This window comes from Calypte anna, chromosome 1, assembly GCF_003957555.1.
Source record: "Calypte anna isolate BGI_N300 chromosome 1, bCalAnn1_v1.p, whole genome shotgun sequence".
Taxonomy (NCBI): Eukaryota; Metazoa; Chordata; class Aves; order Apodiformes; family Trochilidae; genus Calypte; species Calypte anna.
The window spans coordinates 169,033,042-169,058,481 of record NC_044244.1 but is presented as its reverse complement, the minus strand read 5'-3'; the positions used below and the strand labels follow the sequence as shown (position 1 = coordinate 169,058,481).

The 25,440-nt window shown below is 46.4% G+C and overlaps 1 pseudogene; it reads left to right on the top strand.

The window, feature by feature from the left end:
* Nucleotides 1-755: 755 nt before the first annotated feature.
* LOC115599158 lies at nucleotides 756-24,919 on the top strand (annotated as a pseudogene).
* Nucleotides 24,920-25,440: the final 521 nt, after the last annotated feature.

Below are 25,440 nucleotides of genomic sequence, written 5' to 3'. Positions count from 1 at the left end.
ATATACAGAATAATGCAATAACAAAAATCATGCAGTATTTACCCTGTGTTTATTCACTTTAAACCCTCTGAGAGCTCCTTTTGTTTGTCTTTATTTAATTGGCACGGTCGGATGGCGACCAGCAGGTCCAATTAAACAGATTCAATAGATTCCACTGTATGGCTTTGGTTTTTTCTTTATCAGTGTGTAGCATGAAATGTCCAAAATAATTTGGCTGAGTACTAGTAATGAATATAAAGTGCACTCAGTGTCAGCCTGCATACAATAAGTTTCAGTTGTACAGCATTTTACAGCCAAAGCTAATTGGGTTATTAATGAAATCACTGCTGCAATCTTTAGTACAGCCTTAGTGTGGATGAGGGTACCATCTGTGAGGTATGTGGCTGCTCAACTTTGGGCCTCTCTGAGCACAGACAGGCATAATGCCACTTTTTTAGCTATTTTAAGCTTTGGCATTTAAGCATTAGGTGGAATTCATTTAAGAAAATCCCACCAAGGGGACTTGGGCATGCCCTTAATATCAGGTATTTGTTTAAGTGCTTTGTTGAACTGGAGCCTAGTAGATCCTCTTGAAAAGAAAGTGATTTTCAATCTAATAAGGTTATCTTAGTGTGAACATTTTAACTACATCAATCAATATGCCCGTCAGGAGTAAGTGACTAATGGGATTTCTCTTTTCTTTCTTTCTTTGTTACCAGAATGATGAATTGACTGCCTGTTGCTGAAGATTCTCATCTCCTTAATGCATTGCAGATATGCCTAATGGACACAAGCTGTCAGGGGCTGGCAGTAACCAGTCCCAACCAAAAATATTTCCCCCAGGGACTGGGTCATCAGATTCCAGCTCTGCTCTCACAGAGGAAAACGTGAAAAGGCTGGAACAGGAATACATGACTTCTCAAAAAGACTTCAATAGGCAGAGAATACAGGATTACATTAAGCAGACTAATCTGCTGCTCTTCAACAAAGACACAACTAAGAAAACCAGCACAGAGTTTTTCTGGGATCAAGACCCTGAAGGAGCCTCCTCACACTCTACTGCAAAGAGGAGTGAAAGTAGCAAAGAAGTTTGCTGGAAGACCTCTGAAGACATTTCGAGGAAAGATAAGCTATTAACAGGTATTTTTCAGCAGTCTGATAGAGGGAAAGAGAGAAATTGAGATAACTGTAGCTGATCTTCTCCATGTTTCTGTTTGCATATGGTAAATATGAGTCCTATGCATGGTCACCTAAATTGGTGATGGATTTTGAGGAGCAAGGTGTTCCTGCCCTTCCCTGCCTGCCAGCAAGGGCTGCAGCTGTGTAGACTGCTGGGCTGGTTTGTAACATCTTTTGGTCAAAATTGTTGAGCTGTGAAGACTTGAATCCCAGCCATGGAGCTGGTCAGAGAGCTCATCACAAATGCCCCAGCTGGAAAAAAAAAGGGGGGATTTTGCCAGTAATTTAAACAGATGAAAAGCTAAGATAGAGCATATCAGAAAACTCACTCATCCATTTTAGGCATCCCTCCTGACTTTCTGAGGTGTTCAGAGTCCAAAAACTGTGATTTATTTTTTTCTGGGGCAGAGCTGCTCTGTTGCATGTAAATGCCAGCCAATTAATGTTAGGCAATTATCTCTTATTAGATATCTCAAGCTATGTTCACCTTTTCTTTTCAATATGTATTCCCTGCTTTTAATAATATTTTACAGCTCATTAAGTAACCCAGCCATTGTTTGGAGGCAAGGACAAAAATGTAGGCAATCCATGGAAAGGAAAGGCCTCTAAATTACAGGAAACAAAATTTTTTATACACTGGGCAAGAGCTTGTCCCACCTTGGTTCTGGCTGCCTGTGGTGACATAGCCCATCTCCATCAGGATGTGGCATGTTGCTCTCTGCAGGACAGGGCCAAAGCTATCCCCTGCAAGTGGGTGAAGGGACAAGTGACCCCATCAAAAGACACTGGGAAATGGCCACATAGAAGCCATGGGGAATTGCAATTGTCTTTTTGCAACAGAGACTGGATCCCACACTGGGGCCCAAGGGGAACAGCTTGGCCTTATCCTAAGTATAAATTGGGTTTTTAGAGGAAAGATTAGACTTTTTTTTTTCCCCATATTTCTTCTTAGAACACACTATGAACATGTTCTCCAGCTGCTGGAGGTCAGTCCTTAGCCCAGCCTTGGCACAGCTAGAAAAGCCCAGCTGGCATGAAAGCACCATGCTAATCCTTGAAGCAAAGGGTTATCTTTTTCCTAGAGAATTCATGCGTTGTTCTTCCTGGGGGGTGGCCAACAGACATGTTTTCTGCTCACTTTTGCATTTTTCTTGATGCAAATTTGCCATCTCCCAAGAATGAGAAAAATCAACTGTTTGCACACGTAAGGTTTATTTTTGAAGAGCTCTCCACATGGAAATCAAGTATTCTTAGCCAGGATGCACGTGAGCTGCATCCTTGAGGATAAATCTGCCCTGGCAAGAGGCTGAGGATCTGAAACAGCCACAAGTGACTGGAAGCAGATGTAAGCAGACACAAGTGACTGGAAGCAGATGTAAGCAGACACCTCTCTCAGTGCTATCCCAAGCAATTGCTTGCTGGCTTTCCACATCACAATTTAAAATTCAGATGAAATACAAAGTTTCTCTCAGCAGAGGGCTAGTACACAAGTAGATTTACCAACGAAAATCAAATGAATGGAATGACTCATTAGGGACCAAACGTGAGCAGTTAATACATCTGCAGGAATTTGTACAGTGCAGTGATTCACAGGACTTCTTTGGCCTTTTTCAACCTCTTTTCACTGCTTTTTGTCTTTCTGAAGAGCTCTTTATATAATTTTCATTTTGATGGTTTTTTAGCCTCCCGGTCACAGCCATGCCTCTTTTTTTTTCCACGTCTCTTACTCTTCTACATTTTCTTTTCCACCATCTCCTCTGCTACCCCAATTGCCCTCTCTCAATCCCTCCATGTGCATGTTCTTTCCCCAGACCTCTGCGTGCCCACAGGAACCTCCCCCACCACCACCTTGTGCATATGCCTGTCCTAAGTCTCTCCCTTTGTCCTCCCTGATTTTATTTTTTTTTTAATATTTCCACTGAGGATGTTGTCACCGAGATAGGTTCCAAAAGAGGGTGTTTATCTGATGGGAACTGATGAAGAGGGAATCAGCTTCAGTGACCCCTGAATCAATGGAAACCTGGAGAAGAAAGGTACTGCTTTGGCAGTAACCTCCCCAGGGCACTTGATCTGCCTCTGTGAGGTCTTGTGACCAAAACCCCCAGTTTCTGCCCCATTCTTGTGGCATCATTCCACAGAGGGGCAGCCAAAAGTCTCCTCATCCTGCTGCACCAGCATGAGCAGTGAAGGTGAAACATGTGTGGGAATATGCCCTCCTAAAGAGTCAGTGAAATAAAGAGACCCAAGCTTCTTACAGATGAAACCTGAGCGGAAAGGCAAAGTAAATTAGATTGTAACTCTTGTCTCTTCCTCTGCAAACCCTGCCCTGGGTCTCCAGCAACTTTTTTTACAGCTTATTTTTGGGAGATTTTTCTTCGCTCTCCTGCAATTTATTACCCCATTAAAACCGATGGGGGAAAATGTTCCTTGTTAAGGTGGAAAGGTTTTATCTGAAATACAAAATAATAAAATGGCAAGAAATCTCAAGGTAAGGAGAAAACCCTGCTGTTCTATACGAAAAGAGGATTTCTTTTTTTAAAGAAAGCTTTTTCTCTCCTCTCCAGCACCAGCGACAGATTCCCCATCACCTCACCCCACTGGTTCTAAGCTGAAGGAATCCAAGTAAGGAGAATGATTGTTAACATTTTTCTATATAATTCAGTCACGTTAGGCTGTATTTATGCCATATGTGGGTGAGCAGCAGGAACACTTAACAACCAGAGATTTACAGTGCAACTGAGACATCCACAGCCTGGCAGCCGCTGCTGTCCCCCTGCTATTAATAAACTGGAAGTTATGTCTGTCCGAGTGGCTGCCTTTGGGTCCCTCAACATTTGCTGTGTTAAAATGGTTTCTGCCAGCCCCTGCGGAAGTTTTTGGTTTGGTTTTATTTTTTTATTTTATTTTTTTTTTTATTGTTAGGCAGATAAATCCCACGCAGCATCCCTCAAAGCAGATGCGATGTATAATTTTTATTTCACAGGCTCTTCCAGCTGGGGAGGAAAGGGAAGTCCAATTCCCCAGCCCCAGTAAATCAGCACAATACCACCCTTCACACCACTGACACTGCTGCAGCGAGGCCGATTTACATCAGCCGGGGATGTAGCTCAATCTTTTCAGCTCTCCAATATAAACGTTAGATGTATCTAATCTTGAAGACACAGAAAAGGGAGGAGAAAAAGCAATTGAATAGACACTTTTGTTCAAGAGACAAATAAAGACCAAATTCTTCTGCAGCGTGCTTTAAATGGCACTCAGTTCATTGCTAACATTCCTTATATGCAGATCTAAAGGGTGTCTTGGCTTTTTTCTTTAAAGATGTTACCACGCACACTTTGCACCAAGGGAAATGGATATAAGCAGCTGTATAGGAGGGGAAAACTTTTGTATCCCTATAGGAACATGCAGCAAGGTGGTTTTTTCATTACAGGGTTCAGAGTTCATAATTTGCAGCCTGAGAGAGTGCAGGCTCTCTTTTTTCCCCACATTATGAAAATCTTACCGGCTGAGGTAAAACCTCTGTTACTATATTGAGGGAAGTTAGCCTTACAGTTTCCAGGCTAACAGAAAGTCACTGCAGAAATGCATGAAAAAGGAGATTTTTCAACTCACTAGAGAGCTTTATGACTTCCCCTGAGGTGCAGAACTGCTGCTGCTGGAGCTGGAGGGGACCCAGCATCCCAGCTCTGCCCTAAGCTCTCCTCATGATTTGGGGTTCCTGCAGCCAGGTGCCTGTGCATCACTGGGGATGCACCCACCCCTCTCATGGGCAGGCAACTGCTTGGTCTTAGCACATACCTTGTCCTGGAGAAAATACCAGTTTGACCCATGGAGCAGCCCAGATCACCAAGGAACCCCCAGCTCCCAGGAAAAGGGGCTCCTCTGACATTTGGGTCCAAGTTAACCTGCACGTGGCCCTTTGCTCTGCCTCTCATGTGTAAGGCAGAGGTGATGGCCTCAGCAGAGCTCCAAGAGCAAAAATGCAATGAAGGCAGCAAAGCATCACTGCTCCCCCTAGTCCTCAAAGGTTTTCAGCAGCAGATGCATTAATTTGTACACACTGTGCCCAGAATCCTTTAAAATTCATAGGTAACTAATAAAAAAGCAGTGATGTGTAAAGGCCTTGTTGAATTACTAATGCAGATAAACAACAACAACAAAAAAATCAAAAGCCCTTCACTCAGAATCAGACTAAGTGAGGCCCCAATCACAGTTTGTTCAGCATGTTTTTTTCTGTGCTTTTTTTTTTATATATATTTGCCAGGGCCACAGCCATCTTTAAATTAGTAAATCACAGGGGCAATCAAAAAATTCTCCCTGTGTTGCACAGATGGAAGCATCTGGACTCCTTGATAGCTCTGTGTCATAGGCTGGGAATAATTTCATACCCTGCTAGACAACTTCAGGTGAAAAGAGAGAGTGGGAGGGGGTCAGGAAAGCCCCAGTTATCCCCCTCCACCCTGCTGCCCTTATTTTTGTTGGTACCTCTCTCCTCTCCACAAGCTGCAAGACCTAATGCTCACAGCTTCTGAGCCAGAACTCACTTAAAGTCACTGGTGGTACCTGCCCAAAATAGTGCCATGGAGCATCACTGGAAAGAACTGGGAAACCTTGTCTGCTCCTAAGCCCCACATCACTCTTCCTTGCTGGCCATGAGCACCTAAAGTCACCCTACCCAGTAGCACCTCTTCCCAGATGATGTGCGGGCAGCCCTCTTGCCTCCTGCTGCAGCAGAAGGGAGGACACTGAGGACAGAGTGATCCAGATGGAGTGGAGCTATTCAGAGGAGTTCCTGGCTGCCAGGAAGGATGGTGAGTTCATTTAAAGCAGCCTTGTCTCACATCCCAAGCACTCAAAATAGTAGAGGTTTTATAAATGTGGCTTTTGACATCAGTTAGGAAAAAAAAATTGAAAAACACAAGGTTAGTTTTACTCAGCAGAAATGTTGATTTCAGTTGAAGAAGTGACAAAGATAAATTTCTCTCATTACCAATATCCTAAGTTCTGTTCCCCTCTTATTATTATGACACAGAATGTCTTATGGCATTTTCACTCAGACCCAGCTTTGCTTCATTTTCCGTATTATTAAGGATTTCATGTAGAAAAGACCCAGCTTTTTTCATTTTCCATATTATTAAGGATTTTGTGTAGAAACTGGCAAAAGGCAAATGCTCAGCCCCCTACACAGAGCTGGTCAGACACCAGTAAGAGCCCAGGGGTAAGCCAAGGCCACACTCAGCACCTCACCTGATACCCCAGCAGCTGACAAGCAGCAGCAAGAGTGTTCCGATCCTCTACCAACCCAACCCCACTCTGTCAAGGAGCAAAGACGAGCTGATTTTTCAGGGAGCTGCTCCCTGAATTTGGACTTGGTCTCCATCACCACCCTAAGCCATGATGCTGGAGCTGAGGGATGGCAACTGCTGAGGGGGGAGGATGCCCAGCAGTGCTCAGCATCTCCAGCCCACCCGGGGTCAGCGTGGGTTGTCCCACTCAGCAGAGGAGGTCACAATGCAGAATGAAGGAATACTGCAGTTTTCAGCTTCTTCAACCTAACAGGCCTCCTCAGGCTGATGAATCCCTCTCTCACTGCCCAGAGAGAGGGAGTGAACTTCACTTGAAGTTCACAAGCACTTTGTTGGTACTGTCACTGCCAGCAATGTTCCCCCCATCCCTGCCTCCTGCAGCCACAAGTTTGTCCTTCCTTTTTGGCACCAGTAAGATGGGCTTCTGCAACCATCCAAGGTGACCTTTCAAGACCAGTATCTCCTTTTAGGCCAATGCAACTCCTCCATCTCCAGCCATTCAAGTTCAGAAGGACATGACATTGTCCAAGGCACATTAAACAACTAAATGTTTTAGGGGATCCTGGCCTAAGGGTTTCTCTGTGAGAGAAGCACAAGGCTGTCACTAGGCTGTCTCAGCCCAGGAGGGTTTATGAAATGCTTAGCTAGCAAAACAAAAAGCATTAACTTCTTGGCTACTGCTTTCTGCCAAAAGATAGGGAGGTTGTGCTTCAGTGCAGATGTCTTGAGGAAAAAAATGTGCAGTGCATTAGAGAGCTGTGACTCATAGAATAATTATCCTTGTTTCTCATAGATTATTAATAATTTAAACCCAATCTTGGTGTTATTGATCTATCATTGAATCAGAGATTTATTTCAGATCTGTAGTCACTGAAGTAGTAAATTTAATCCCCCCTTCCCCTCCCTTTCTTCCATCCACTAAACTCACTTTATAACTAAAACATGATGTTTAGGCTGTTTCGGTAATAGGAGAGCAGAAGAACAGCTCAGAGGTTGTGGGTGGCAGGAGCAGCCTTAAGCCCACAGAACACCAATGTGGGCAGCATTAAGGCTCTGATTTTAATACACATTGACCAAACCATCTTGTGTCTCAGAGATGCCAAAAGGAACAAACACTTCCTGCTGGCATGTGCATCACAACCAAATCCTAAACCAGTTTTGCCCTTTTTCCTCTGGATTTGCTTGTCTGTTGCCACAGCCAGCCATCAGTTTTGCATGTATCCCAGTTGTGGATCCCAGTCCTACACTTTGTCTTCTGGAAACACAGATATGAGCAGGCAACACGCAGGCAGATGCAAGGCACACAAGCTCCTGAGCCCAGTCCTGCTCTTACTTTAAACTGACAAAAAACCTGAAGCAGCTGCCTGCGTCCATCCCAGGAGTGCCATGAGTGTAAAATCAATTTAAGTGTGTGGAGGATCAAGCCTAGAAAACTGTAATGTGAAGACTCCTACACCAGTGCTCATTTGGCTGTAACATGTGTCTGGTGCATTCACTAATATAAGCAGTAAACCTGGACTGTTCAGGGCAAGCAGGAATAGAAACCAGTATGCTTTATAGCTGTAAAGTGCCCAGAAGGGTGATTTTAGTAGGCAAATGAAATACACTTTTATTATACCAATTGTAGTATACAGTTCGGGTGGAAAAATGCATTTGTGGATGTACCAACTCTTTCTCAGGTCTGAAAGAAAGCAACAAATGCACCCAAATGCCCTCCTGTGCTTTTCCATCTCTATTAATGGGTACAATTAAAGATATTACCACCCCCTGCCAGACCATCCTTGCTGTTGTCCTTAGACCATGGAGTTGGAACCACAGCAAGGGGGGTCTCTTGGCCAAGGTGGGGACTTCTGCAGCTATGGAAATGTGCAACAGGGCCAAGCTGTCCCAGCCTTACTCTGAAAAGCAAACAAGATTCAGTGTAACCAGGCAGAGAGGATGCAGTGGGGGATAAAGCACTCATGTGCACTTGTGAGTGTGGGCTCTTAGCACATCTGATGTTTCTTGCCCAAGTGGAAAGCATCCCTAGAGGTGAACAGCAGGAAAACAAGGCACGACAAACTCAGTGTAATTAAACAGTCACAAAGCTGGGGTTTCCTTGGTTTGGTTTGGTTGGTTGGTTTTTTGGGTTTAGGTTGGTTTGGGGATTGTTGGTTTTTGTTGTTGTTTTTTTTTCGGGGGGGGGGTTTTGCTTTGCTTTGCTTTGATGTTCATTTTATATTAATTAGACTTGGAATAAGCCCCATGAAATGATATTTCACTGATCCTGCAGGACAAGGGATGGTGCCAGCAGTAACACATCAGGATGCAGGTGCTGGGGTGTTGTGGGGCTGTTGGGAGGGGAGCAAAGCCAAGGAAATCCATGTCTGGAAATATTGCTAGGTGGCTGGGTCCTTCTGAAGCTGGATCCCTCCCCATGGGGCTCTTCTCATCTGCAGCTCACAGCTCCTGTAAAGCTCAGGCTTGATGGCATTAGACCTTACTCTTCTCTGAGGCCTGAGGGACTGCCTTGACCAGATTTCACCTAAAGGAGTGAATTCCTAGACACTGGAGATCTCTTGCAGTGACAAAGCAGTGACCTCCTTTCCTCCCCTTCCTTGGTGAAGCAGGCAGGCATGGGGACCCATCACCAGTTCAGGTGTGTTTTGAGTACCCACTCTGCAGGGAGAGAAGTTTTGGTACATCTCTGAGTAGATAACCCTTCCTTACACAGTTCAGTTCTGCACCAGGCAATTCAGGGGGTATTTTTAGTACTGATCATCCAAATAGAGAAAATGAGCATCACTTCAGGGTGCAGTTCACCCACAATATGTTATTTAGCATGTTTAGGTCTCATTGCGCCCCTGTGAGGTGAGGAAATGCCTTTTCCTGCCCTTTTAGGAGTGCATAGGTAGAGACCTCTGTCCTTGCCTCATCCCCCCTGAGCTAGGTGCCTACTCTTATGAATTGTTTGCTGGAGGTTCCTGTTCTTTGCTTTGCCATGGGCAGGGACACCTCCCACTAGATCAGGTTGCTCAGAGCCCTGTCCAGCCTGGCCTTAAAAACTTCCAGGGATGGGGCTTCCACCACCTCTCTGGGCAACCTGTGCCAGTGTCTCACCACCCTCATGGTGAAGAACTTCTTCCTAGCATCCAATCTAAATCTCTCCTCCTCTAGATTGAATCCATTCCCCGCAGTCCTATCACTAACTGACACCCTCAGAAGTCCCTCCCCAGCTTTCCTATAGCCCCCTTCGGATACTGGAAGGCTACAATAAGGCCTCCTCAGAGCCTTCTCCTCTCCAGACTGAATAACCCCAACTCTCTCAGTCTGTCCTCACAGCAGAGCTGCTTCAGCCCTCTGATCATCCTCATGGCCCTTCTCTGGACACACTCCAGCACATCCATGTCTTTCTTGTAACAGGGGCTCCAGAACTGGATGCAGTACTCCAGGTGGGATCTCATGAGAGCAGAGCAGAGGGGGAGAATCACCTCCCTGACCTGCTGGCCACACTTCTCTTGATGCAGCCAAGGATCCAGTTATCCAGTTGGCTTTCTGGGCTCCAAGTGTACACTGATGGCTCATGTTGAACTTCTCATCCACCAGCATCCCCAAGTCCTTTTCCTCAGGGCTGCTCTCAAGCCAGTCACTGCCCAGCCTGTATCAGTGCTTGGGATTGCCTCAGCCCAGATGCAGGACCTTGTACTTGGTCTTCTTGAACTTCGTGAGGTTGGCATGGACCCACTGCTCCAGCTTGTCAAGGTCCCTCTGGAGAGACCTTTTTTGCCAAAATACTAGGGATAGCTTCTATGAAAGGGCCAAGTGGATGCCTGGGAGCATCACTCTGAAATCAAAGTGTTGCAGCCCTCTTCATTTTCCTCCTCATTTTCAGTGGGTTTTGGTTCTGCCACATCTCAGCTGGATCGGTATGGGATGTCAGAGACTGCAGGAAGCAAGAAAAAACAGTGGTTTGGAGAAAAAACAGTTGGGAAAGGGAATAAAAGAAAGAAAACTAGAAATCTGAGAAAGAGAGCAAGAAATAAAAAATTAGATGAGGAAAAAATATCAATAGCTGTTGGATGATGATGAATGAAAATATAAGGAGAAGAGACCCAAAGAAAGAGAGGATAACAATAGGGGATAGGAGAGGAAGAAGGTGGAAAAGCAGAGGGAGAGACATTGAAAGGGGATGTGGATATGACCTAAAAGCAAAGCTGAGAGAAGAAATTCAGCAAAATCACAAAATGAAAACAGCAAAGTGAAGAAAGAGCAGCTGAGGAGATAAGCTCAACAAGACAAAACTTCTGACTGTTCATTGAAAGCTTGGCAACAAAATACTGCAAAGTAACTTCCCTTTTCTTCTTCTCTCTGAATATCTGCAGTCCTCAGAGGAATCAAGCTGTGAGAGAGAGACCTGGGACTGCAAAGCATTTCTTCTCGGGCATAAAAAGTGCTCAATCTGGGGAGAAAAGAGGACAGAGAAGAAAGAATAAATTTTGTGCTATTTTTTTTTCCTTTTTTTTTTTTTTAAAGTTTTTTAGTTTTTTATCTTCACAACAAGCTTTGACACACCTTTGTTAGGCTGGAGTGAAAGCAATGAGTTTCCCAGAGCAGATACCAGAGAAGCAGAGGGGCACAACTGCAGAGTCACTGCCAGGGCCACCCTCCCTTTGCTCACCCTGATCACTGAGGTGCAGGAACTCGAGACCTCCAGGAGGAGAATTCTTGGAAGCCCTGCTCTGTGTCTTCTGCTGTCGTGCAGCTCATCCCTCCACCCCTGCTTTTGCTTGTCAAGCATTTGTATAAATAGGATTAACATCTGCAGTTACACTTAGCTAGGCTGCAGATTACACAGGCTATCAAGCTTTGTGCCTCAAGGCATACACTGATTACCATCTGAGGGGGCAAAAATGAGTTTTTTCCAATAGCAGAATATTGCATGATTGACTGGGGACATTACAGGGCAGAGTGGATTAGCCTTTGCCATCAGTATCAGTTATGTGTCATTACAGCATCAAAGCACCAGACGAGGGCTAGCCGCTCCCATCCAGGCAGCGCTTGGAGGTGGCTGTTCCTGCAGGATTAGGGGATGGTTGGTAAACCCGGCACTGATTTCTCAACCTGCTTATCAAATGCTCCTCAGCAGAGCTCATCCACCCCTCCCCTGTCCTCTGACAGTCAGGTCCAACCCAAATGATGTTCTTCTGGCAGTGCTTTCCCCAGCTCTGAGCCCGACAGGACAGTATGTACACTGCTGCCCATCAAGCAGCATCCTGCTATGTGGGGTTTTTAGAGGCCAAATTCACGGGTGGGCTCTCGGGGCTCCCCATCCCCACTCTGGACAGGTTGGAGAGTTGGGCTGATTCCAACAGGATGAGGTTCAACACAGCCAAGTGCCAGGTCCTGCACTTTGGCCAGAACAGCCACATGGGGAGCTCCAGGCTGGGGACAGAGTGGCTGAGAGCAGCCAGACAGAAAGGGACCTGGGAGTCTGGATTGACAGGAAGCTGAACATGAGCCAGCAGTGTGCCCAGGTGGCCAAGAAGGTCAATGGCATCCTGGCCTGTATCAGGAACAGTGTGGCCAGCAGGTCCAAGGAAGGGATTCTGCCCCTGTACTCAGACCTGGTGAGGCCACACCTCGAGTCCTGTGTCCAGTTCTGGGCCCCTCAGTTCAGGAAAGATACTGGGGTCCTGGAGCAGGTCCAAAGGAGGGCAACCAGGCTGGTGAAGGGACTCAAGCACAGATCCTATGAGGAGAGGCTGAGGGAGCTGGAGGTGTTCAGCCTGGAGAAGAGGAGGCTCAGGGGAGACCTCATCACTCTCTACAACTCCCTGAAAGGAGGGGGTAGCCAGGGGGGGGTTGGTCTCTTTTCCCAGGCAACTCTCAGCAAGACAAGAGGGCATGGACTTAAGTTATGCCAGGGGAGGTTTAGGTTGGATATTAGAAAGAATTTCTTTACGGAGAGGGTGATCAGGCATTGGAATGGGCTGCCCAGAGAAGTAGTGGATTCTCCATCCCTGGAGATATTTAAAAAGAGACTGGATGTGGCACTCAGTGCCATGGGCTTGTAACCACAGTGGTAGTGGATCAAGGGTTGGACTTGATGATCTCTGAGGTCTTTTCCAGCCTGGCTGATTCTATGATTCTATGATTCTGATATTTTGCAGTCAAGGAGGAAGCTGTGGCTTACAAAAGGCCGTGCTGGGACATAGCGTGATGTATGAACAGCTTTGCCCAGCCTCAATTAAGGCCATCTCATTCCCTTCATCTTGGCAGCAAACGATTGTCCCGTTTGAATGGAAGTACTCGAGCTGACAGAAAAATCTAAAATAAGAAATATAATTAGCGGCAAAACTTTTAATTCCCCTCTCCAAGCCATTGCTAAAATGTGTTAGTGCTTATTTATTGCAGAAGGCTTGACATTTAGACAGTTCCTTTTAATGCTAATGGGGTTGATTACCAGGTTGAATCCTCCTGCTTTGAGGAAATGGCTGCTCAGTATTCAGGAGCTGCCAAGTTCCCCCTGCACAGAAATACTCACTTTCCTTTCTTCACAAGAAATATGTATTATTCAGCAAAAAAATCCATTAAAACAAGGCCATCGAGGGAGTGAGAAAGCTGTGCTGGGAACTGATGTTTGCCCTGGCTTGGCTGTGGGGCTGGGGGGGACACCCTAGGGGTGGTAGCACCCCTGTCCAGTGATGGGTGGGGAGACCCAAAGAGGAGGAAGAGTGGGTGACAGTGGTAGCCACAGAAGGGAAGGAAGGGGAAGGGGAAACAGAAGGGGAAAAGGAAGGAGGGGGATGGAAGGAGATGGAGATGAAGATGGAGAGGGAGATGGAGATGGAGATGGAAATGGAGATGGAGATGAGATGGAGATGGAGATGGAGATGGAGATGGCAAGGGATAGAGAGAGGGATAAGGAGAGGGAGAGGGAGCCCCCTCCCTAAGAGCTGGAGTTTCTTGGCCTTACTGATTCACAATTCACACTCTACTATCAAGATTCTCACCTTCCTGTCCTGCAGAGTCAAACACAGCAGGGACTCCTTCCTAATGGAAATCTAAGAGCAAGAAATGTGGGTGGCTTGGTTTTGTTTTGGTTTTTTTACCCATAAGAGTCACTATCAGGTTATTTGCTTCAGTGTGTGTAATGGAGCTTTTTGTGCTCCCTTTCCTGCAGATCAATCAACTGGACAGATTGTCCTCCTGTTTCAACATTTACCACCACCACTCCTTTGAAGCTGCTGCAAAATGGCACATGTGTCAATAAGAATAGGATTTAGCTTTGCATTTACTTCAAATTAGGCTTTATAGGTGAAAATGGTAATGTTTTCAGAAAATAAGCTTCACCTCCACCTTCCTGAGCTTTCAATGTTGACAAGATGCTGCTCAGGTGACGCAGGAGCCTTCAGAAATAGAGTGGGCTCCTAAACACTGAGAGTGAGAAGCCAGCCTGGCTTGCTAAGCCTTGCCAGTGGCTATCCCAGTGCAAGGAGATTGCTCTGGTCTGGGCAGCAGAGATACTTGAGCTCTGGAATTTCCCCCCAGGGTGTGATTACCTTGTAATAGCCACAATCCCTCATTCTCATTTCTAGCTGAAAAGGAGTTGCAAAGCAAAGCTCCTCGTTTGTATCCATCAGCTGGGAAACAGCCAAGACATGGCTTTTGAGGCAATCTTGGAAAAGTGCACAGGCACACAAATGTCCCTGTCATTAAGGTGCTGAGCTTTCAGCCAGAAAAGCCACTTCTATAACTTGTCATTAGAGCACCCAAGTGTTTGTTTTTAATTTACATGGGGAAAACCTGAGTGAATTAGGTTTGGACTGACTGTTCAAAACTCCTCAAGCTACTGCTGTATATTTTCCTCTTTTTTTTTTTTTTTTTTTTTTTTCTCTCCCATTGTTCACGACCATGAATCATAAGCAGAACAAGAGCACCTCCCTTTCAATGAAACCTTGAAATAATAAAAGCCAAGGTGATCCAGGTCAGGCTAAGGGAAGGTGACAAGGTGACCTGACTGCCATAAAATATCCCTGTCCTGAGACACAGCCACTGCCAGGTCACATTTCCACCACAAGGTGAGATGTGCATTAGAGGTCTGTAGCACAAAGAGCTTCCCTTGGTCACCATCCATTTTTCAGAATGATTTGGCCTCCAGCTGAAGACCAGCAGAGAAGACTTGTCCATGCAGCAGAAGATGGACTGGACAAGCTTCCTCAGGTCCCAGACACAGGGATGGGAGGACATGATATGAGTCTGGCTTCTTTTTGCTGCATGTCATCCATAGGGGATGGGCAGAACTCAGGTGGTTTGGAGCTTTCCCTTGGTCACTTAAGTGTGCTTCAGGGTTCCCAACACAAACCAGAGAGGTCTTGAGTTTGTCTTTCAGAGTAGGGTTACCCTATGAGAAAGGGTCAATGGCCTGAAGTGGCTGGAAAAGGGGATGCATCTGTCTGTGTGGCTTGGTGGAAGAGTTTTGAAGCTGAAAATCACACCTGAGCACGCTCAGGCTGGAAAGCCACCAAGTAGCTCTGTCTCTGTGCTGCAGGGACTGTGTCAGAAACTGTGGCAGGCAGCAGGACCAGACACCTCAGGCTACATTTAAGTTGCTTTGCCTTAGTGAGAGACATGGCCTGGTGTGAAATACAGGGCATAAGGATTACTGCAAAGGGTCAGCCCCACCTGTTCCTGCTCTAGCATCCTACCCTGGATGATACCCAGCAGATGCTCAGGAAACAATACAAAATTAGAGCATTTTTTATATACTTCCCAGAATACTCTCAATTTCCCAAGTGCTCTGTGAACTCAGGAACCTGCTGAACTGTAGATACCATCTCTGAATTTAATAGCCCTTGATGGATTCTTCTTCCATCGATTAGTTTGCACCCCGCTGAACCAACTCAAACTCCAAAGCTCCACTGTGCCCTCTGTCAAGGAGTGCCACTGCTAAAAAATCTCTTTTGTTTGTTTTGAACTTGTCACTTGATAGTTTTCTTTGATGATCACTCCCTTTCTTTGAAGAGCACTGAATAATATGAACAGCTGCTCCCCAGCCATGCCACTCTTCCCATCACAAAACTCGGTCATATTTCTTCTTCAGTCTTTTTTTCCTCAGAGATAAAAAGTCTTAATCTATTCAGTCATTCCCTGAATGGAGGCCTTTTTATGCCTTTGATCCTCTTCAATTGCCTTTCTCCATAACTATTTCTTCTGTATCATATTTGAGATTGGTGGATCAGGACAGCACAATAGTATTCAAGGGATGGGGGCCCACGGATTTATACAGCAGCATAATGATTGCCTCTGTTTTGCTCTCTCCTCCCTTCCTAATAATTCCTAGCTCTCTGTTTGCTTTTTTGACTGCTACTGAGTGTTGAGCTGACATTTGCATAGGGCTATCTATTATAACCTGAAGATTTCTCTCCCAAGTGGAAATAGCCAGCTCAGAGCCCATTATTTTGTACATAAAGCCAGGATTGTCTTTTCCCATGCAGAGGACTTTACATTCATCTACATCAGGTATCACCTGTGATTTTATTACCCTTTTATTCAGTGCCACAAGGGTCTTTCCGCAACTCTTCACAGTCAATCTTTAGCCTCAGCCACCCTGAACATCATCAGCAAACTTCTCCTCTCCCTGCTCACTGCTATTGTGAGATTATTTATGAATATTTCAAAAGCATGGGACAGTGTTTAGGCTAATTTAGCAGCTTTCCCTCTCAGATTGGAAGTGCCAGCTGCCAAGGAGAGGGAAGAAAGGCAGTTTCCCAAGCTCTTGGGATGTCATGGAGATGAGCTGGCATTTCTGGGAAGGGGTGGTGTTGTGCCTGGCCAACAGGTCTGCCTCTCCCTTTGCACAAACAGGTAAGGGGGTGATGCCAATAGCCACAATATGTGTCTGCCCCTCCATCAGATTGTATGGGACCAGTGGAAAATGGATAGGGCTATGGTGGCCCTTTCTCCTGCTGAAGCTGGGTCCTGGGCCAAAGAAGTGTGCAGGAGTCCTAGGGTCCCAGAAGAGGTGGCAGAGGGAAAGCAATGGGAGGAAAAGCCTTTCTCTGAGGAAACCTCTGTTACACAGTTATGAGATGTCACTTGGAACAAATAGCAGATAACTGGCAACTCTCCCTTGCAAAAAGCTTGGATCCTGCTGAGCTTGCTCAAAGCAGTCCAAGCATGGAATTAGATGAGGAACTGCTGTCCATGGGAGGAGAATGTGAAGAGAACAGGATTGCAACTGATATCCACCTGGGAGAGGGGAGACCCAGATGGGAAGGTAGAGAGAAGAAACAGGAATTACCATGATGAGTACTTTTTTTTTTCCCCACCAGACCAGGTTGCTCAAAGCCCCATGCAAGCTGGTCTTGAAGACTTCCAGGGAGAGGGCAGCCACAGCTTCTCTGGGCAATCTGTTCCAGTGTCTCACCATGCTCACAATAAAGAATTTCACTCTAATGTCTAATCTAAATCTATCCTCTAAATCAACCCTTATCCCTAACTCATAAAAAGTCCCTCCTCAGCTTTCCTGTAGGCTCCCTCCAGGTGGTGGAAGCTTCTTATGGGAACAGCTTAGACTGAAGCCTGATTATTTTTTTTAATTAATGAATCTGATGCTGAGGAGACCACCAGGACCAAAGAGTCTACAGAGGACATTTTTTGCTTCAGGTGAATCCTGATCAAACATTGGAGAGCAGCCAGACAGAGAGGAACCTTGGAGTCTGGATTGACAGGAAGCTGAACATGAGCCAGCAGTGTGCCCAGGTGGCCAAGAAGGCCCATGGCATCCTGGCCTGTATCAGGAACAGCATGGCCAGCAGGTCCAAGGAAGGGATTCTGCCCCTGTACTCAGCTCTGGTGAGGCCACACCTGGAGTCCTGTGTCCAGTTCTGGGCCCCTCAGTTCAGGAAGGATATCGAGGTCCTGGAGCAGTCCAAAGGAGGGCAACCAGGCTGGTGAAGGGACTCGAGCACAGATCCTATGAGGAGAGGCTGAGGGAGCTGGGGCTGTTCAGCCTGGAGAAGAGGAGGCTCAGGGGAGACCTCATCACTCTCTACAACTCCCTGAAAGGAGGGGGTAGCCAGGGGCGGTTGGTCTCTTTTCCCAGGCAACTCTCAGCAAGACAGGAGGGCACGGTCTTAAGTTGTGCCAGGGGAGGTTTAGGTTGGAGATTAGAAAGAATTTCTTTACAGAGAGGGTGATCAGACATTGGAATGGGCTGCCCAGGGAAGTAGTGGATTCTCCATCCCTGGAGATATTTAAAAAGAGACTGGATGTGACACTCAGTGCCATGGGCTGAGAACCACAGTGGTTGTGGATCAAGGGTTGGACTTGATGATCTCTGAGGTCCCTTCCAACCCAGCCAATTCTAAGATATGATTCTATGATCCCATGATGCACTCTTTCCCTTAGATGATGTGAGCAGTGTCGTTAGCCAACAAGTTGATCTTATTTTTAACTTCCCTTCTTTTTTGGCCTTGGATTGGATGAGGGCATCTTTGAGAGCTCCAGGGGAATGTTTCAGCAGTATCTGAGATTTGTTGCCTCTAAGTACCTCTGCTAGGGAGCTGCTGTCATTGCTGGGCTTGACCTGGAGCCAGAATCATGGCAGCTTCAGTGCTGCAAGAGAAGAAGCAGAGACTGCAGTGCTCTGTGCAGTAAAAAGAGCCATAATCCTAATTACGAGTGGCCAGGGACTTTCACAGTTTCTTAAAACACAGGTCAGCATAATTCCATGGCTAAAAGCCGTCATCTCCAGGCCATATATCCTCTGGCTGAGAAGAGTAGCAGATGGTACAGAAAAGTCTTGATAATTCATATCTAGTACATCTTTTGCTATAAGATGCACCTGGGCTGGACATTTGATTGCTGTAAGCAAGCAGAGCCCTTGCATCTCTTAGGAAAACCATTCTATTGCATCACAGAGTCTACCCCATCCTAGCTAGATTAGATTTTTCCTTTCCACTTATTTTTCCTCAAAACCAAGGATATAAAAAATTCCTCAGTTCCTCCATCACAACCCCCCCCTCTCTTTTCCAAATAATCCATGACAAAAGGCTTGAAGAAACAAAGCTTCATCACTTTTTCCTCAACATAAAACTTCTAAATCTTTTTTCAGGGGAAAAAAAAAAATCTTGTTCACATCCTAAAAAAATCCCAACCAACCAAACAAACAAATACACAATCAGGCCAAAAGTTGCCCCTTTCGAAAAGAACTGACCCACATCACCACCTCCAGATGACCTACTGGAACTGGACTGGGATTTTGTTGCAGAGGACTTAAAGGTGGGTATAGCCTGATGGATCTGTTGTTGCTACTCAGGCAGGGATTGGAGAGAGCTGGGTAGAGTCTGTGAGACTGTGAGAGTCCAGTCAAACACATTTAGATATCTCCTATGAGATACAGAGGAGATTCTGGTTCAACAAAACGTTGAAAGCTAAAGCTGATGGGACAAACCACCTTGTGGCAATTCAAAGGTGGACTCAATCAGGTGTTCATGGCTGAGGTGGAAAGCTGAGCCTGGGATGCTGACCATGTGCAAAGGTTTTTTTCCTATGCAGCTTGGAGGCTGAACACCACCAGCCAGTGATCCTCACCCATCCTGAAGCCTCAGCCCCTGAGCTGCTCACTTCCACACCATTCATCTTTCTTTTAACCTCCAAACCAGGTTGTCCAGTCCAAATTACCTAGCAAGGATGGATCCAGGCTCCTTAGCTAAGAATCACTTGGGAAGTGCTTCTGGTTCCAGGCAAAATCTCAACCCAGTAATTAAACAGCACAGGAAAAATCTTTGCAAGCTCCAGGCAGCCTTGAATTCAGTAGCAGGGATATCAACATTATGCCCAGCAAAGATTGGGGCAGGGATTCACATCCCCAGGACGGATAAAGCCAAAAGAAAGTCAAATAGCAACAAGAAACTGATTTTTGTGAGAATGGCAAAAGTAAAAAGTACATCGTATGGGTTTTGTCCCCACCTAAGGAAAGGGATCCCTGAGATGTTGCAGCACAAGCTCCTGTGGCTTATTAATCACAGAAGCCCAGCCTAAAACAGCCATGAAGGGCTGCACCAAACCTGGCAGTGGCTCAGCAGTGCCTGGTTGGTGGTATGAGGGCTGCTCAAGGGTCCTGACACCTCAGCTTGAGGCAAGTGGCTACCAGGGCCCCCACCAGAAAGGCCACCAGAGTGTCCCCTCCACTCCAGCTACCATGAGCAGGTCCTCAGAGACCATCATCTCAACCTCAGTGGCCCTGGGGGGACAAACAGAGATTGGGGGTGTCCCCAGTCAGCCAGGGGGGTGGACAGGACCCTCTGCCAGCTCAGCCCCCTGCAGCACAGCTCTTCTCTTCCCTCCCCCACCTCTCCTCTCCCTTCCCAAACCAGAAAGTGCTGCAGTTTCTGCAGGCATGCAAGAAAATTACCTGTGATTTATCACACAATCAGTTATTTTGTTGGCTTTTTTTTTTTTTTTTTTACATGGAAGTATGTTATATTGCTCTTACAAGGGTAGCAAATCCTTCTGGCTGGGACTATCTGTCTTCTTAGCTTCATAAAAAGTCTGAAAAAATGAAAACAGGAACAAAATTGTTGTTCTGTTGCTTTTTTTGTTGTTGTGGTTGTTACCCTCCACCCCTTATAAATGGAAAGTAATTCTTATCTATCTTGCAGAGCCCAAACGTGCATCTTCAGGCTACAAATCAGTGCCAGGGTTATGGCTGGGGTCACCCACTCCACCTGTATGACAAGCCTCCATTGGGTGAGCCCCTCACTGAGGTCCTTGTGGCAGACAAAACCCAAGCTCTGCCCCTTCCTGCACATCAGAATCAGCTGCTGCTGCTTTTAAAGCTGATGTTGAAAAACAACAGCAAGGTCTGCCCACTGCCCCCCTCCCCAAGCTGTTCTCCACTCTTCCCGGAAAGGCAGGCAGTAACGCTGCTTATTCCTTGGAAAGCATTAAACTCTGCTCCCTTGTAATGCTGGGAGCTGAGCCCTTAGCAGAGATATGTTTCTATTTTGCTTGTCAGGTCGTTGTGGGGATAAATTACTTGTGTGCCTGATGGAAAGAGGTCTCTTGGTAAATCATATCATCAGAGAGCAGCTAATACCATAAAACAAGAAGAGCTGAGCATTGTGTGTGAAATCTGAAAACACAGAAGTGAAGGATGAGTTTTCCTCAGTTACTTAAAAGGCTTTAATTAAATGGTAAGCAACTAAACAGAATAAAAAACAGAGAAAAAAAAAAAAGGGCTAGGTGGAAAGCACACGGAGTGATGGTCTGGCTTCCCAGTGCTCTGAAGTTGGTACTGGCGCATGGAGAGGAAGGCTTGGGGCAGAACATCCCTGTCCTCCAATTCCAGGCAGGCACCCTCACAATGCTTCCCCCCAGCCCCCTGCCTGCTTCTCACCTCCTCAGTTTTGCTGCTGCAGCACTGCTGTTTTTCTGAGCCCATAAAACAGCATGATTCTGAGGGACAGATGTTTTTTCTCCTCTTCCCAGATGGAAGTGGTCACAGAATCATGGAATCATAGATTTGGCTGGATTGGAAGGGACCTCTGAGATCATCAAGTCCAACCCTTGATCCACTACCACTGTGGGTTCCCAGCCCATGGCACTGCGTCTCTTCTTAAATATCTCCAGGGATGGAGAATCCACTACTTCCCTGGGCAGCCCGTTCCAATGTCTGATCACCCTCTTCATAAAGAAATTCTTTCTAACCTCCAACCTAAACCTCCCCTGGCACAACTTAAGACCATGCCCTCTTGTCTTGCTGAGAGTTGCCTGGGAAAAGAGACCAACCCCCCCCCTGGCTACCCCCTCCTTTCAGGGAGTTGTAGAGAGTGATGAGGTCTCCCCTGAGCCTCCTCTTCTCCAGGCTGAACAGCCCCAGCTCCCTCAGCCTCTCCTCATAGGATCTGTGCTCGAGTCCCTTCACCAGCCTGGTTGCCCTCCTTTGGACCTGCTCCAGGACCTCAATCTCCTTCCTGAACTGAGAGGCCCAGAACTGGACACACTGGTCAGGTTGAGTATCCAACAGCAATGGTGCTCAGGTGAGGGGACAGCTGTGAGATTGCCCTGCCTGAATGGGGGTCACCATCACCTTCCTCACTTGAGGTGACCCACCTCAGCCTCTTGGGCTGGCTACCTACTCTTGTAAGGAAATAAGGTCTACAGAGCTAGAGATGATTGCCTTGAGGTTTGGGGGAAATGACCCAAGCTTCCACCACCCTTCACTTTCTTCTTCCAAGGAATGCTTTCTGTGAGCTTTCCATGGGCTCATCTTTCCTTGACCATTTCTCAGCTACCCATCAGGCAGCAAGGCCATCCTCATCACATTCACCAAGGAAACCTTGTCCAGAGGTGATGCTGGGCTCAACTCAGCCCCAGCCCACCCTGCTGGCACCCCAGGGATTTAAGACATGCTGAAAACACCTTCATTCTTTGTCCCAGTTTTATTTGTCTCTATGCAAAAGTGCATGAAAATGAGGGAGATCGGTGCTGCAGCCCCCCAAGGTGGTGGTGGTGGCTTCTCACACTGTGCACCAAGGTACAGGCAGAATGCACAGTCTGAAGACACCTGGGCATCACCCTATCTCAGCTGCCAGTGACATCTATCCAGAGACCCTGACCTGATGATTGATCTTGGTCCAGCCTGGCCACATAGTGTGGGTTTGGCCCCTTTACAGCACAAGACTGAGGGCTCATCTTCTTCACTAGCTCCTCACAGAAGCCCAGGTGGCCAAGCTGGGAAAATGTGGACCTATTATTATCTGCATAAAAGGGAAAAGCTCAGTAGCTGGAGTTAGTTCACTTGAGGTCAACATTGCTTTGGGTTTGTTTCTCAGCTTCAGTGAGTGCTTCTCGCTAAAGAATGACTTAGGCAACCAGTTCACTGCAGTCTGACTTTGTAATATGAGGTGACTGATGGCTTTAACAAAAACTGCTGGTGTCTGAGCCATCAGACACTTATTTTTGATACTCCACCCACAGTCTCCAAAGTTTCCCTTTAGAAAGCCAGGAGCTGAGTGAATCAGTAAATCCCGTCTCAATTTTACAAGTCTTCCCTGTGCTGAGACTAATTAACAGACATCTTAAATGTCTGTCTGGCTATTACAAATGATTTTAAATAGCTTTTGCAATAATGCTTCCATCAGACTCCTGCAGTCCTACCATTTGCCTGCAGACAAACCAGACTTTCATCCATCATACAGCAGCCAGATTTTTACAGCCCAGCACTGAGATGATCCCTGCAGTGCTAAACCATCACTGACCCCATCATGGGGGTCTCCTGGCCCCACCAGACCCCATCAGTGTTGGCCATTTACCAGCTTGCCACTGAGCTGAAGCAGGCTGCTATGGCCCTCCCAGACTCTCCCACCAGCTGTAAATTCAGAGCAATGCTAAGGGACCACTCTGGTATCTTTAAAAAGAAGGTGATGGCTTTGATGAGAAGAAAGTATCAACAGCCTGTAGGTAGGATGTCTGTCCCATATAGGGACAGATTCAGGCTTGTCTGCAAATGGTGTTGTAGAACATCACAGCTGCAAAGTTAATCTTTTTTTCCCTGTTTTGTTTTCTTGGGGTTGTTTTTTTTTTTTTCCTGCATCTTCTGAGTGTCAGCACAAGGTAATGCTGGAGGGAGGCTGAGCTGCTCTCAGCTCAGTGAGAATCAAGCTCTTCACACTCAAGAGGGAAAAACTCAACATAGCCCACATTATGAATGATAAAAAACCCCCAATGTGCTGTGGGTGGGGGGATTCTCCAGAAGCCAGAGCATCCCACCCAGGGATGGGGAATACCAGTTCGTACCTGGAGGTCATGAATACGGGTTGGTGTGTCCCACACACTGTGTTTCTCTCTCCTTTGTAGTCTGGCAAGGCCATTTCTTGCTCACACAGCCACACAGGGGACCTGTTTTTATCACAGAGGTTGCCAGAGCAAAAAAATTACTGTGTGTTGGGACTTTCAGAAGATTTAGGACAAAAATTATTACCAAAATTTGGTCCCTGACCTGATGCATCAGGTCCCAGCAATGAGTCTTGAACAGCAAAAATAAGAAGTTTTGTCCAACTGCAGACAAAAGAATGGCATTTGGGACTTGGAAGTTGTTGGCTCTGGATTCACCCAACCTTGCTGGGTTCCCAGGGCCTGACTGGGCTCTGCTTGGACCAAGCAGGATTTGGCCAGAAACACTGGAAGGGGCATGACTTCAGCCACCACACTCACAGCCCTCCCTTCCAGTCCATCACCATGAAGATGAATGGCCACATCACCATTAAAGTCTTGGCTTGGGATCAAATTGATTTATCCTTCACCAGCCAAAGTAATCACACATGAGGTCCTGATTCAAGGCAAGTGCTTGCTGTGGTTAACTCCTGACCAGCCAGCTTCTACCTACCAGCTCCTTGGAGAACATGGAAACCACCCAGTAAAGTATATTCCCTGTTGATCATCCAAAAGAAAAACAAAAAAAAACTAAAAAAAAGAAGTCCCAAAATCTGCAAGTAAGGAGGAGCAGCATCGTGTTGCTTCTGTGTAGAGCTTGGGGGCTGCTGCATGGGACAGGTCACAGATTTTCAGGTGGAAAAATCACTGTTCCATTCAAAAGCAAATTTCCTGCCTCTGTGAATCTTAATGAAATTCCCTTCTGAGAAAGCATTTAGATAAGACTGAAACACTGTCACCTCAGGGTAAGAACAGCACATCTCACAAACTCATTTTAAACTTAGCTTCTTTTCAAAATATTTATACCGAATGCCAATAAAAACACAAAAGCTCCCGATTTTATCTAAGCAGCATTTCACTCACCAAGAAACAAGCATCTGGTGAGACAAAGGCCAAAATCCTTTGGTATTTATTTGTTGTCACTCAGGTTTCCCACCTTTCCCTCTGGAGGTGGGAATGCTGTTCTGGATGGGGCTCAGCCCTGGTGTGACAGGGATTGCTGTGCATCCCTGTCCTGCCCTGGGTGCAGACACCCAGGCAACTGCTCTTCCATCACCCAAATTCAGGCTTCTTCTCAGGACCCATTGCTGCCTTAGGTGAAGAAGTCACCTTCCTTGTTCTGCTCCTTCTGGGCAGCTCCCTTCCACCAAGGGAAGCTGGAAGTGGAAATTTAGCTCCTTGTTCCCCTTGTAGGTGTGCTGGAATAGGATAACCCCAAAGGGAAGCTATAGGGTTGGTGTTCTCTATGGGCATGGAGGGAAAGGGCACCCTGGACATACAGCACAGGAGCAGAAGTTTGGGTTACAAGGGATGGATGCTCTCCTGCTCAGCCTTCTTTCAGAAGGGTCCAACATTAACATTTTTCTCTTTGCACTGTCTCTCTTTACAGTTGAAAGTCCCAGAAACAAGTCACCTATTTAAGTGCCCAGAAAGCAGAGGAGCTCTTCTTTCAGTCTGAAAAGACTGAGCTCAGGAGCCTGCTGTCCAAAATGCAGACAGTGTTGCAATGATTTTGGCAGCCCCTCTCTCACTGATATCACTCCTTTTGTTTGTTTCATCATCTTCTATCTGCATGAAATACTGAAATGAAGATATTAGGACTCACACCAAGTAGTTACATCAGCATTCCAGATCAACATTTTCTTCAGGCAGGCAATATCACTTTGCAATGGAAATAAAGCTCCTTTTTTTTTTCCAAGCATTATCTTCCTGTACATCAAGTCCTTGCAACACCAAGCTCATCTCACCTAAAAGCACTTCACAGATCATCACCTCTTCAGGGGGGTTACAGACTGAATGTGCTTCCTTCCTACAGCTGATAAACTGGACGTGGGGAACATGTTGCATGAAGTGAGCCAGACACCCGTGCTGGTGGAGAAGGGATGGCAAACAGGACCACCTTGGGTGCAGGGACAAGAGGTAATCAAAGGGAGGGGTCTCTTGGGTATCAGGGCTCCAGGGGGTGGTAGGTGGTACCCTGGTAAGTCTCATGGCCAAGCAGCATGGTTGGCCACCACTGAAAGGGGCCAAGTGATTCTTTTGTTTTGCTCAGGTC